General features: G+C 32.8%; 1 pseudogene; it reads left to right on the forward strand.

Moving 5' to 3' along the window:
• The first annotated feature begins 1,847 nt into the window (after positions 1-1,847).
• LOC142546105 (mitochondrial-processing peptidase subunit alpha-like) lies at positions 1,848-7,503 on the forward strand (annotated as a pseudogene).
• The last annotated feature ends 5,136 nt before the right edge of the window (positions 7,504-12,639 follow it).

The following is a 12,639-nucleotide window of genomic DNA, read 5'->3' on the forward strand; positions in this document are numbered from 1 at the left end:
CCACTTTTATTGGCTCTGAGTCAAAGGGGACGAATGTAGCACATTCCCATGGAATATTCCGAATCGTTCGATTAAACGTTCAACTTTAATCCATTCGTGAATTGAGATAATACGTAATATATAATAAGGAAATAATAAATCAAAACATAAACATTTTAAAAAATGTTTATTATTCAATTATTAGGTTTATCACTATAAAAAATGTAAGGAAAAAAAAAGAAAATAGGTTAAATTTCTTCACGGATTTTTGATCTAATTCTCTTCATTCACAACTTTTTATCGAAAAAGTTCTAAATTGCATTCCATTTTCCGTAGACTTTTAGGCAACCTCACTCACTCGAGACATTGAATAAATGAATGATGTCAAGATGGTATTTATTAATTTAAAAGCAGACAAAAATTTGACCTCACCACCCGGCAAAGTTGACAAATATTCAATCAATTGGCTAATAAAGATACAATAATTGACTAATAATGTCTGCAATTGGCACGCATATTAGGCACAGGCCCGCCAAGTTGCGTGGCTCTTGCACGAGCGGTCCCCTTTTTAGCCTTGTTCCACGTTGAAACTTAAAATCTATTTTAAAATTGGACGGTACGTATTCAGAATTAAAAATAAAAATATTAAGACCAGAATAGTTCTATATTGAGTCAGTTTAATTATTGCAAGAACTTACAAAGACAAAGCGTGGAAATGTTCCTACTTAATTGATATATAGTTTGAGTTCTTGCTACCATGAGAATATTATGGTCAGCCTAGATTCAATCGGAGTCATTTTTTTTCAGCCATGTGAGATCTACAGAAAATAAGGGTTTTGATATGTTTGAATACAAATGTAGAGATTTTTTTTTTAAAAAAAAAAACTTGAAAAGTTTTGGATTTATCGGCAAATATCCACATTATTTGACGGTCTGTCATAAGTTATTCGTAGATTTTATAAAAAAACATACACTGATATACTCGTTTACACTGCAATAACTGAAACATTATCATGTAATGATAGTTGATTAATAATAGCACCCCAGAACCATGATTTATTTTTAAAAAGTTATGTTTGAATTAGTTCAATTTTAATATTAAAATTGGGATACTATTCTATAATAGAGACAATATGATAACTAGTATATATGATTGCCAAACAGGTAAATTGTTAACGTTGAGAAAGGGGTAAAATTAACTTTTGTAACTGTTAGGGTTAAAATGATGATTAAATTGTTAAAATTGAGAATGGGTAAAGTGGTAATTATCGAAGTAAAACAACTAGCTTTTAAATAGGAGGAGAAACATAACAAAAAAGTCATATAAACCCACCAATTTATCTCTATTATAGTTATAAATTATCAGTCATAAGTGACCCAATCAACCAACACTAAACCACTGCTGCAGGAGCTCGGACGAACATCCAACGTCTCTGATAGCCTACACGGAGCTTTGGTGAACTTTCGATCACCTCTTTTACGTTAAGCTAATTTGACGATTCTACGGTTGATCTCCAGATGTTTGCCTACAACGTTAATTTTTTTATAACTTTTAGCCAACGTTGATTTCCAGGTGTTTGCCTACAAACATCCGACATCCCTGATCGGCTTGCTCTTCCAACAATTTTAACCATATACACTTTTTTTTCTGTGCATGGAAAAATATGATTATGAGGTTCTTTGATATTTTTACTGGACTTACTTGATATATATGATTAAGGTCATACTACATTGGAACTAATGTATTTTTATAATCGAATTTAGGTATTTGCAACCCAAAAAATAAGTGATTATAGAAATTATTAAAGAAGTGATTAAAGACTTGCTTAATAGCCAGAAAATAACGGGCCGTACAAGCCCAAAAAAATAAACCGGCCCTATTTGTCCGTTTTTATTCAATTCTTCTCCTTCCGCAGTAGCTGCTTTCCAGACCAGCTCTCACGCGCGCACTCAGTCAAAATCACTCATTTTCTTCTCGATTCCAATTATCGATAATCGGATATTCAGTATGTATAGAGCGGCGGCATATCGGCTTCGAGATTTCAAGGTTTGCATGAGTAGCTAGCCCCATCTTAACCCTAGCGCCGCTTATCCAGCAATGTGCGTGTGTATTTTTGTTTGTAGATGTATGATTCCATGATTGAGATCTGGTGGATGCCCAGACATGGTTAGGTGTTTTATTTGGTTTGTGGCTGTATGATTTTCTTATGTTGATTCGTTTACGTCGATGTAAAATGTATAATACGATAGGATATTTACCATCTTAAGTTCATTTTCTTAGAAATGAGAATCTATCAGCTAAATGATACATATCCGAGGGGAGCATTTGTCGGAGGCTGGCGTTTGTCTCTCTGATAAAAACTGCTGCTTTTCCAATAAGCTGAGTTATTGTTTGAAATTTATGGCTAAGAATCTGTAACCTTCTCGTGGAGTGTGTTGGAGCACGAGTAGCTGCTCATGTTTCATTCTATCTCGTCAAGATTGACATTTATGATAAACATTGGTTTTTATATAGTTGTTACCAGGTTACTTTGAAATTTGTAATTTTTGGAAGACACTGTACCTTGGACCATGAAGCCAGTGTGGGATAGTATCTTGTATTTTTGTATCTCTACTTGTATTGAGTTTTTGAATGTTAATGATCAATATAGTTTCACTTAGAAATTAATTATTTTGGTTCACTTGCATCTCAATTATGCTTCATAGAAAGTGTTTGCTTAAGGGATTGTGCTTTTCTTTTCTGCCCTGAAAGACTCAGACAGGCCGTGGGGGATTGACTAGATATGCGAGTACAGGTGTTGTTGCTGCCAAGTCATCATCAGGAGGTTTCTTTGGTTGGTTAACTGGTGAGAAGTCCTCGTCCCTTCCCCCTCTAGACTTCCCACTTGAGAATGTAGTTCTTCCCACATCATTACCTGATTATGTTGAGCCTGGAAAGACTAAAATAACCACTCTTCCAAATGGTCTCAAGATTGCTTCTGAAGTATCAGCGGTATGAGATATCATACTTTTCACCTCTTTCTCACTTTGGGGAATTTGGAATTTTTTTGTTCTCTGTAAATGATGCATAATTGGTTAAACTTGTTTTTCAGAACCCTGCTGCTTCAATTGGGTTGTATGTTGATTGTGGCTCAATCTACTAAACTCCAGCTTCTTATGGGGTTACACATTTATTGGAACGAATGGCTTTCAAAAGTACCACTAACCGGAGCCACCTACGTGTTGTGCGAGACGTTGAGGCAATTGGTGGTAATGTAACTGCATCTGCCTCTCGGGAGCATACGAGCTACACCTATGATGCATTGAAGACCTACGCTCCTCAAATGGTGGAGCTCCTTATTGACTGTGTCAGAAACCCGGCTTTTTTGGATTGGGAAGTTGGTGAACAACTCCATAAGGTGAATTCTGATATCAGCGAGTGCTGAAAACCCTCAGCACTTGCTCTTGGAGGCCATTCATTCAACTGGATACTCTGGTCCCTATGGAAACACTCTTATGGCTTCAGAATCTGCAGCTAGCAGATTGAACAGTTCTGTTTTGGAGGAGTTTGTTTCAGTAAGTCCCAAGTCATGGTTTTTTAATTTTACCAGTTTCTTGTTTTGGTTAGGTTCTTTAGGTTCACTTTCAAATTCTTTGTTCTGTGACTAAAAATGCTTTTGATTCTGTTAGGAAAACTACACGGCTTGTAGGATGGTCCTTGCAGCTTCTGGTGTTGAGCATGATAAACTGTTAGAATATGCTGAGCCTCTGCTATCAGATCTACCAGTTGTTTCTCGACCTTCAGAACCTAAGCCTATTTATACTGGCGGTGATTTTCGTCAACAAGGAGAATCAGGGGTATGTATCAGTGTACCACAATTTACACCAGTTCTCTAAATGTTCGTTAACTCTGGCATGCTCGTTAACTCTAGCAATAACCTTTTTCTAACCCTTGTATTCACCAACAAAATTGATTAGATAACTCACTTTGCTCTCGCCTTGGAACTTCCTGGTGGCTGGATCAAAGAAAAGGATGCTATAGCATTGACAGTTCTTCAGGTTTGCCTGTTCAATTTTTCATTATTTTATTTTTTAATTACTATAAGACTGCACAGTGTTTTTCCCCGACCTCCTGGTGTTGTTCTCTATTTGAATGCCATCTTGCAAGAAGACTGATTGTATTTGTCTTGTAGATGCTCATGGGAGGAGGTGGGTCTTTCTCTGCTGGTGGTCCTGGAAAGGGGATGTACTCAAGATTATGTATGGCAGTAATCGATTTTGTTAAACATAATTAATAGATCAAAACAAGCATTTGATTTTGGAAGTTGTATTTTTTTAAACACTGCCAATGCTCTCAAACAATCAACACATTTTTCGATCTGTTGTCAGTCGATGTCATTTTTATTTTCTTTTCTTCTTTCAATGAGTTGTTATCGGTTCAGCTTGTCACTCACTTCTCTTTTGATTGTTAAACAGACCTTCGTGTCCTGAATGAGAATCCTCAGATTCAATCCTTTTCTGCATTCAATAGCATTTTCAACCATACTGGATTATTTGGAATTCAATGCTCCACGGTATGTTCTAGTATTTCTAGCTTTGAAGAGATTGTGTATGGATTTGTTTTGGTGTTTAATGCTGTGATATCTCAACCGGCATAGCCATGCATTTTGCATTGAGACACATCTGAGTTGTTTATTGTTTTATGGCTTCTATTTTATTTATCTCAACCATGACCTGTTATCGTTTTGTCTGTCTTTCCTTTCAATTTCCAATGGCGATGCTTTAAATTTAAAATTCTATTGAAGAACTGTACTTTGTGAGATAATATTGATGAATAAATTAAGAATTTTAGGAAAAAGGTTTGTGCTTTGTGTTCATATTTAATGATGCTCAAGATCCTAAGGTAGCAAACTAAACATTGAGGATGTGAAGATGAGTTTAATAGGTTTAGCTCTGATGTCCATTTTTAGTCCTCTGAAAGTAGATTGTGGATGAATATGAAAAGAGGTAAAAAAGTTATCATATGGAGTTTGAAAATGACGGTCTTTATCCATATTTTATGAACTTAGCTTTGATGATGATGTATTTAAATGTCTTCAAACTATAATGTCTGTTTTCAGTACTTATAAGTAGATTGCAGATTCAGTTTATTCAAGTGCTTCACTTCGTCTGCATTTATGATGATTGATGGGTTAATATTAAAAAAAGAAAATGTGTAGAAATTGCTCTTTTTGGTGATATATTTCACAACTAAGGTCGCAGAAAACTGATCTTGCTTGAGGACTTTACAAAATAGAAAATTTGTGGCATGCGGCCTGATAACACTGGGAACAATCTGTTTCATTGCTCACTTTGTGGGTATTGTCCTTATGTTCTTAACTGAAATTGATGAGGCCATTCGTTTGAATTCAGGGATCTGATTTTGCGACAAATGCCATTGACATAGCTGTTAAAGAACTAATTGCGGTTGCAACTCCTGGAGAAGGTCCGACACGAGAGTTTTCAATATCATATTTTAATTTTTGTTTTAGCATTTCTGATTCTGCTTGCTGCTGATCCTGAAAGGTTATCTTAACATGCTTCCTAATTCCTTTATCTGAGATTTGTCACAAACTTTTTTCTTCTGAGTAAAGACTTTCTGATGCTAGCTAAACTTGCCCCATCAGTATTGTACATTATATTATCACTATTGAGGATTGCCTGTTAATAAATATATGTGCATCCTGTTTGTTGATGTGAATACTCTTTTAATGAGCTTTGCTCCTGCCAACTTGTTTGTTTTTCAGTTAATGGTGTGCAACTTGGCCGGGCTAAACAATCGACGAAATCTGCCATTTTGATGAACCTAGAATCCAGAGTATGCAACTGCTCCTTTAAAGAAAACTCTTTTTAAAATGTACTGTAGAAATTCAAAGGTCATTAATTTGAGAGTGCATGCTTTTTGTTTCTTGTTGTCTTTGAATATTTAAGTTGCTATTTCAATTTTTGTGCAGATGATTGCATCAGAAGACATAGGCAAACAAATTTTGACATATGGAGAGAGGTATGTCAAGTTATGGCTCTGCTGATTTCTGACTGATAGTACAAGGGATGTCCCAAAATTTATGTTCTCTTTTCTGCTTAGGTTGTATTGAATGATATCCACTTCATCAAAGTAGTCCCTTTCAACCTGAATTAACAAAACTGCTATTTTTAATCTTTCAGTGCATGGCATAGATTGTTGACTACTGATCTACAATGAGCAGATGATAGTCATTTCAACGATTCAATTATATATCACAAACACCTGAAAATTGTCTGGGTATATTTATTATGTGCTTTTATTTGATTTTGAAGGAGCATTAAACTGGATTGTTCTATTTATCTTATGGAATTGGATCCAACAAGATATGCTACTCAATGAAAACTAAAGGCAGATGGATCACTGAAGAAAGATATAGCCCACTCTAAATAAGATTTTTTTGGTTCAATTTACAGTCCATGATCACGGGATAAATAGTCTTTGGCCAACTTTAGTTCCTCTCAATCCACCATATTTTATTTACTCTCAGTCTTTTTTCTGGCATGGGGCTTTTGGCAATATTTTTGTGTATAAATGCCCTGTAATTAAAGCTAATGGCTACACTATCTTGGACATTTGTACATTAGCATCTTGTTCTGTATTGGTACTTTAGGTGCACAAGAGGACTATTCAAAGGGGACAGGTTAAAATATAACTGTGGTCATCGCGATGTTGAGTAGATTACCATGCATGTTCAACATAATCGATAAATTTTATTGTATGATATTTTTGTTTATGCTGTGTATGTATATTAAGCAGAGATTATTAAGTTGGACCTAATTAATTGTACTGTGTTGTGTTTGCTTGCTTTGGAATCTCAGGAAACCTGTGGAGCATTTCTTGAAGGCTGTAGATGAAGTTACGGCTCAAGATATTGCTAAAACAGCGGAAAAACTTTTATCATCTCCACTCACAATGGCATCTTATGGCGATGGTAATTGCTATTTATTGCAGAATTTCTTATCCCTACTGATATTTCACAAGTCCACTAGACATTTATTTTCCACAATTTTGTATTTCTCATTTACCCCTTCATCTTGCAGTTCTGCATCTAGGGAGCTACGAGGCTGTTTCCAGTAGGTTCCATTCAAAATGAAATTCCCACTGCCGTGGTGTTTAGACCTAGGAGGCGGTTTCCAGTAGGGTTCCATTCGAAATGAAATTCCTACTGCCGTGGTGATTAGACCATCCCCTAAAATGTTTTAATCCTCGAGTGGCATTTTTAAATTTCTTTTGATTTTGATCGATATTTAATGGAAATAGGGTATGCGAGTCGCATTTCATGTACGATAATTACTGAGATATTTAGAAGAAACACCTTGATACCTGATTCGTTTCATTGTATGCTTTGTAGATCGCCCTTTAAATGTTATGCTTTCGAGCTTTTTTGTTCTGCCACTGCTAAGGGTGGTAAAATGGCTACTGAAAAATATTAAATTTGCTGGAACAAGGTAGCGAGCATTACTGCAGGTTGATTTGTGTTAGGCTGTACGTGTTTACTCTATATATATACTTGCAGTTGCAGTTGCATTAAGTTCTGAGTAACCTAAGCATTAAGCTTATCTTATCGAAAAGGACGGTATATTGTGCTTGGAAGGTGGGGTTTGAAGCTATGTATTTCAATTTTTTTTGGTGGTTTGTATAAATTTATGTTAGATGAATTTTAGATCCACTTCATCTTTAACTTGTATAAATGCGATGGTGTGATAGATCTGAAATTCATTTATTCTGAGTGTCGTTTCAAATTCAGTTTTCAAATTCTTCTTTCCAAATCAAATCATTCCGTCAAAGCACGACCCAGAAATATTTAGTTTTTGGACTGTGGGGTAGGTCAAAACCGAAATTTCTATTATAACTGGTTCTGGAATCCGTATCAATGAATGGATGCCGGAAACCTGCAAGTTATTGGATATGTGTGTTTTATGTGTGCCCTGGTAGGGTGAAAGATGGTATCCTGTAATATTGAGCTTGGATTAATGATTTTTTATTTTATCATTATTTCGATGTATGGATTCCAAATTAAGTTGGAGTTGAAAGGATTTTTATTCGATGGAATAAATAATTTGAAAAGATGGATTAGTATTCTAGCAATGCATCGAAGTTGGGGCGAACAAAACTGAACTGGGTTCAGTTTACATCAAACCAATACTATCGTTTTTGTGAAATTGCAAATCAAACTAAGTTGTTAATAATTAAAAAAAAAAAAAACAAATCTAGGTTATATTTGATTTGAAGGATCAATTTTAATTTTCATTCAAATAAAGTTTTAAACATATTTTTATCATTAAAAAATATAAATTGTCAAAATAAAGTGGTTCAGATTTTTTTTAAAAAATATAAAAATTCACAATCATCAGCCAACACCACTTCCAAACAGAGATCTATCCTGTGTTGATCCAAATTTGGTTTAAATAATTAAAAACTACTAGTTATAAAAGTGACATCTGTTATCAAATTTTTATACTAATAAAAATTATATGATATAAACCAAAAATTAAATGATCTATGTATAAAGCTAAAAATGTTATATATTTATAAAATCAATTTGATTCGGTTTGTTTCAGATTTTTTTAATCAAAACATTGAATAAAACCATTTCTCGGTTTGGTTAATTTTAAAATCAATTTAAATGATCGAATACCAATAGAAACCAGCGGTTTAGTTTGATTTTCTGATTTGGTTCGATATTTGCTCACCCTAATCAAAATATTCAAATTAGATGAACCTAACTAAATTGTTGGACCAAAAAGTCTTACCCAACTTAATGGTACTTGCATCCAATTCTTTAGAACCCCTCCTCCATTTATTATGTGCGTAATACATACATACATACATACATATATAGACGACGTTGTTAATTTTATGGTATGTTTAGAAACTGAATAGATAAATTATTCATTAAGTTAGATATCTTAAATAAGTTGATTCTAATATTAGAAAAACTAATTTGAAACTCTAATAAAGTTATATATTTAATATTTAAACAAGGTTGAATTATTTTTATAAACGACAGCATTTATTTTCTTGATAATGTAAATTTTGTGTGTTTAATAAGAAAGTAATTTTTTTATTTTTTAAAAAAGAAAATTTGTTAAAGTTTCAAATTGTCAAGGAAATCGATTAAAAGTATTCAAACCGGGGTAACAAACCCACTTATAAATATGAAATACTAATCCATATAAGAGTATAATAAATAAATAATTTTTCAATAGGATCAGATATCGCTAATTATATCACATTTAAAAAATATATAAACAATTTAAGCAAAGAAATGAAATTGACTCCTATGATCAAATTCTTGTTACATTAATATCGATGTAAAGTTTATACTTCTAACATTTTCAATCAATTCAGGAGGATATTTCACACCCTAAAAAATCATATACCGACCTTTGATCATTACAATGAAATGTTGCTTTTACTCCTTACTTTTTAAAATGATCTAATAATAAATAATATGAAATTTAGCGATTACATATTTTTTAGCATATTAGATCACATGTATAAATAAATTAGTAGGTCTTTTGTGAGACAGTCTTATGGTTCTATATATGTGAGATGGATTGATCCGACCCATAATTAAATTGAGAAATAATATTGGCATAAAAAGCAATATTTTTTTACATGGTATATCGGCTCTGCTAATTGGATTATTTAGTATATACATATGTCTCACGTAAATTTTGTAGCCCGACCGAGTTCTTATGGTGTAGATATAAATACAGTGTGATTGGTCGTGTGGAATCCAATTCTTTTCCTTTAACAAAGAAATGGTTGGATATAGTGTCCTCCAAAATTCCAAATATATATAGAATATAATTGACCATAATCATGTAAATTAATGAAGCTAGCAAATAAATGAGACAATTGCAATGGCGATCGAGTGAGGACCCAAAAAGTAAATCGGGGGGCATAGAATGTTTTGCATGTGGCTTTTTGGGTTAATGATGAGTTATATTGCATGCCTAATCATAACCAAATTAACCACATTAATTAGTGAAATGACAAACCACACCGCAACTCATGTCTACCTGCCAAGAAAGCGAACTTACTTTTCCCACGGTTTCATGGGATTTTTTGTCATTTTCCTTTATTTCTGTGTAGATATATTGTAACTTATATAATATAAGAGAAGTAGATGAACATCAATGTCAAATAAACAATATCCAGTGAATTTATTAGATGAGAGAAGTTGTATGATTAAAATTGTAATGTTTAATATTTTATTAAATTAGTCGACGTGATTGTTTATTTTAGAACATTTGTTGCCGTAAATCTGACCACCAAACACATATACATCTTGGACATTGGTTTTGAAGTTATATTCCACATTCTCCAATTTACATAAACATGGGAGTGTGAAAATGGAAATCGTTATTGGTTCACCTACAATGAGCTCCAACATTTGAGTAAATTAGCTAGCTTCGTAAGAATATGGTCCTTGTATAAATTTATAGGTATCAAATTTTTATTTTTAAAAAGTATAACTCAACTTATAATATAGATCATTGAGATGATGAATATATATGATGGAAAGAGAATATTACATGTTAATGTATTTGACTGAAAGTTTGTCGCTTTATCGAAAGTTATAATTGGTGATATCAATGTAATTCAAATATTTTAAACCGTACAACAAATCAAATACCACGTTTCGATTACTTTACCGAGCAAGAACAAGTATTACATCTAGAATCTATTTCTCAATAATTGCATTTCTTGCAATCAATGAGAATCGACCACGTGATCTTGGTTCTGATACTAATTGTAGGACCGAAAACTTGTCGTTTTAAAAAAAATTAGAGCTAATTGTAATGATATAATTCAAATATTTTAAACTGTACAATAATTTAAACACCACGTTTCGATTTTTCTATCAATTTAAGATAATTATTGTACCTAACATAAGATGTGTGTGTAAAAAGGTAAAAGTTAAATGTATTTGTAAAAAGTGAAATGGTTGTCCACTCCATGTCTTCGGTTGGTGCACCACAATTTTATGTTTGGCATGCACAGAATGCCAAGTTGATTTATTATTGAAAAATAGACCACAAACGACGAGTACCTTACCATATGTGGGCTCTACTCCATTCAACATTCAACTCCAGTCCTTTTAACCAAGACTAGTACTAATTATTCCAATTAAAGAATATCGTTCACCACTTTTAACCATTTTAATTAATAGTTTTATATATTAATTAAATATATATACATATATGTATATTAATTTCTTCAAGGTCCCCAAATAATTCTTTGCTCCTTTTAATCAAGACACGTGAACAATTGCAATCATTTCAATGTGTTCTCTACAAACATTGATCCGAAGGCTTCATCATTTATTCTTGACCATATTAAAAGGAAGCAATGAAAACTAACAAAATTTCGATTTTTTTTTTTTTTATTTTTTACTTTCTGAATATATAATATTTAAAAAATGGCTGGAAATAAATAATAGACAGAGTTTGGTGGTGGTCCATCGAGTATACTGCTGATCACTTGCCTTGAATATCAAGCAACATTGTACCCCTCCTCTCTTTTCTATCCTCTCTCCAGCAGGCCAGCCTTGCTCACTACATATTCCCATTTATATAATATATATACTTCAACATTTTATCTTGTGAGTTTAAAAAATTAGTTATCGAATTAATAATTGGTACTGATAACATATGCAATTCGTTTACATGCATAAAAAATATAAATGTTATAAATATATGAAAAAAAGGAAATACAATTTATAAGTAAAAACAGAAGATTTGAGTGATTTAATTTTCCATCGCTTTCCTACACATTGTGTAAACAATATTGATGGCAAAGAATCATGATCAGCACTCCACAGCTCAAAACCCATGTGACTTCCTATCATTTTTTGTCCTGTTTTTATAGCTTTCTTTAGTATTTACCTTTTTTTTTTCTTTTTCTTTTTTAAATGTTCTCTATTTCTTAATAAATATTTGATTTATTTCTTTTAAACAGCTTAGATTTCGAAAATTAGGCTCACGAAAGTAAATATTGGCACGGTGTATTTATTATTATTATTTTTCCATATCAACATTATATTAATTGATTTTGGAATATATCAAAATTTAAAGTTTGGTGTAAAATGTCCCACTTTTTTCTCAATAATTTTTGGATTATCGTTGTCTACACAGTATTTTATTTGTTTCGACATTTGGGGTCCCTGTTAAGACCAATATCTACAATTTTTAAAACTCAATAGCAGATTTGTGATGTATTTTATGAAAATCACAAATTGATAGATAATGATATATATACTACATCATATCATGTAACACTGAGGGGGGTTTTCAACTTCTTTTGATAAAAAACTTTCTAATGTAATCTTGAAAGATTTGACGGAATCCTACTTATTTTATTAACCAAACGCGCGACAACTATCGTTTTAAGACGGATTTCATTCCACAACATGTTAGGGCTTCCTCTGTTGTCAGGCGAATAGTTGCAACGGTCGATTTCCTCCGATGACATTAACACCGCTCGAAGAATTTTCTCATGAGAGGACGATTATAAAAACGTTCTTGTGCATGCCATCGATACTGCTTGAAGGATTTCCATGTGAGAGGACAAATATAAATTTTTTTATTAGAAACATTCTACTTAGT

The sequence above is a fragment of the Primulina tabacum genome, chromosome 5 (genome assembly GCF_025594145.1).
Source record: "Primulina tabacum isolate GXHZ01 chromosome 5, ASM2559414v2, whole genome shotgun sequence".
Classification (NCBI taxonomy): Eukaryota; Viridiplantae; Streptophyta; class Magnoliopsida; order Lamiales; family Gesneriaceae; genus Primulina; species Primulina tabacum.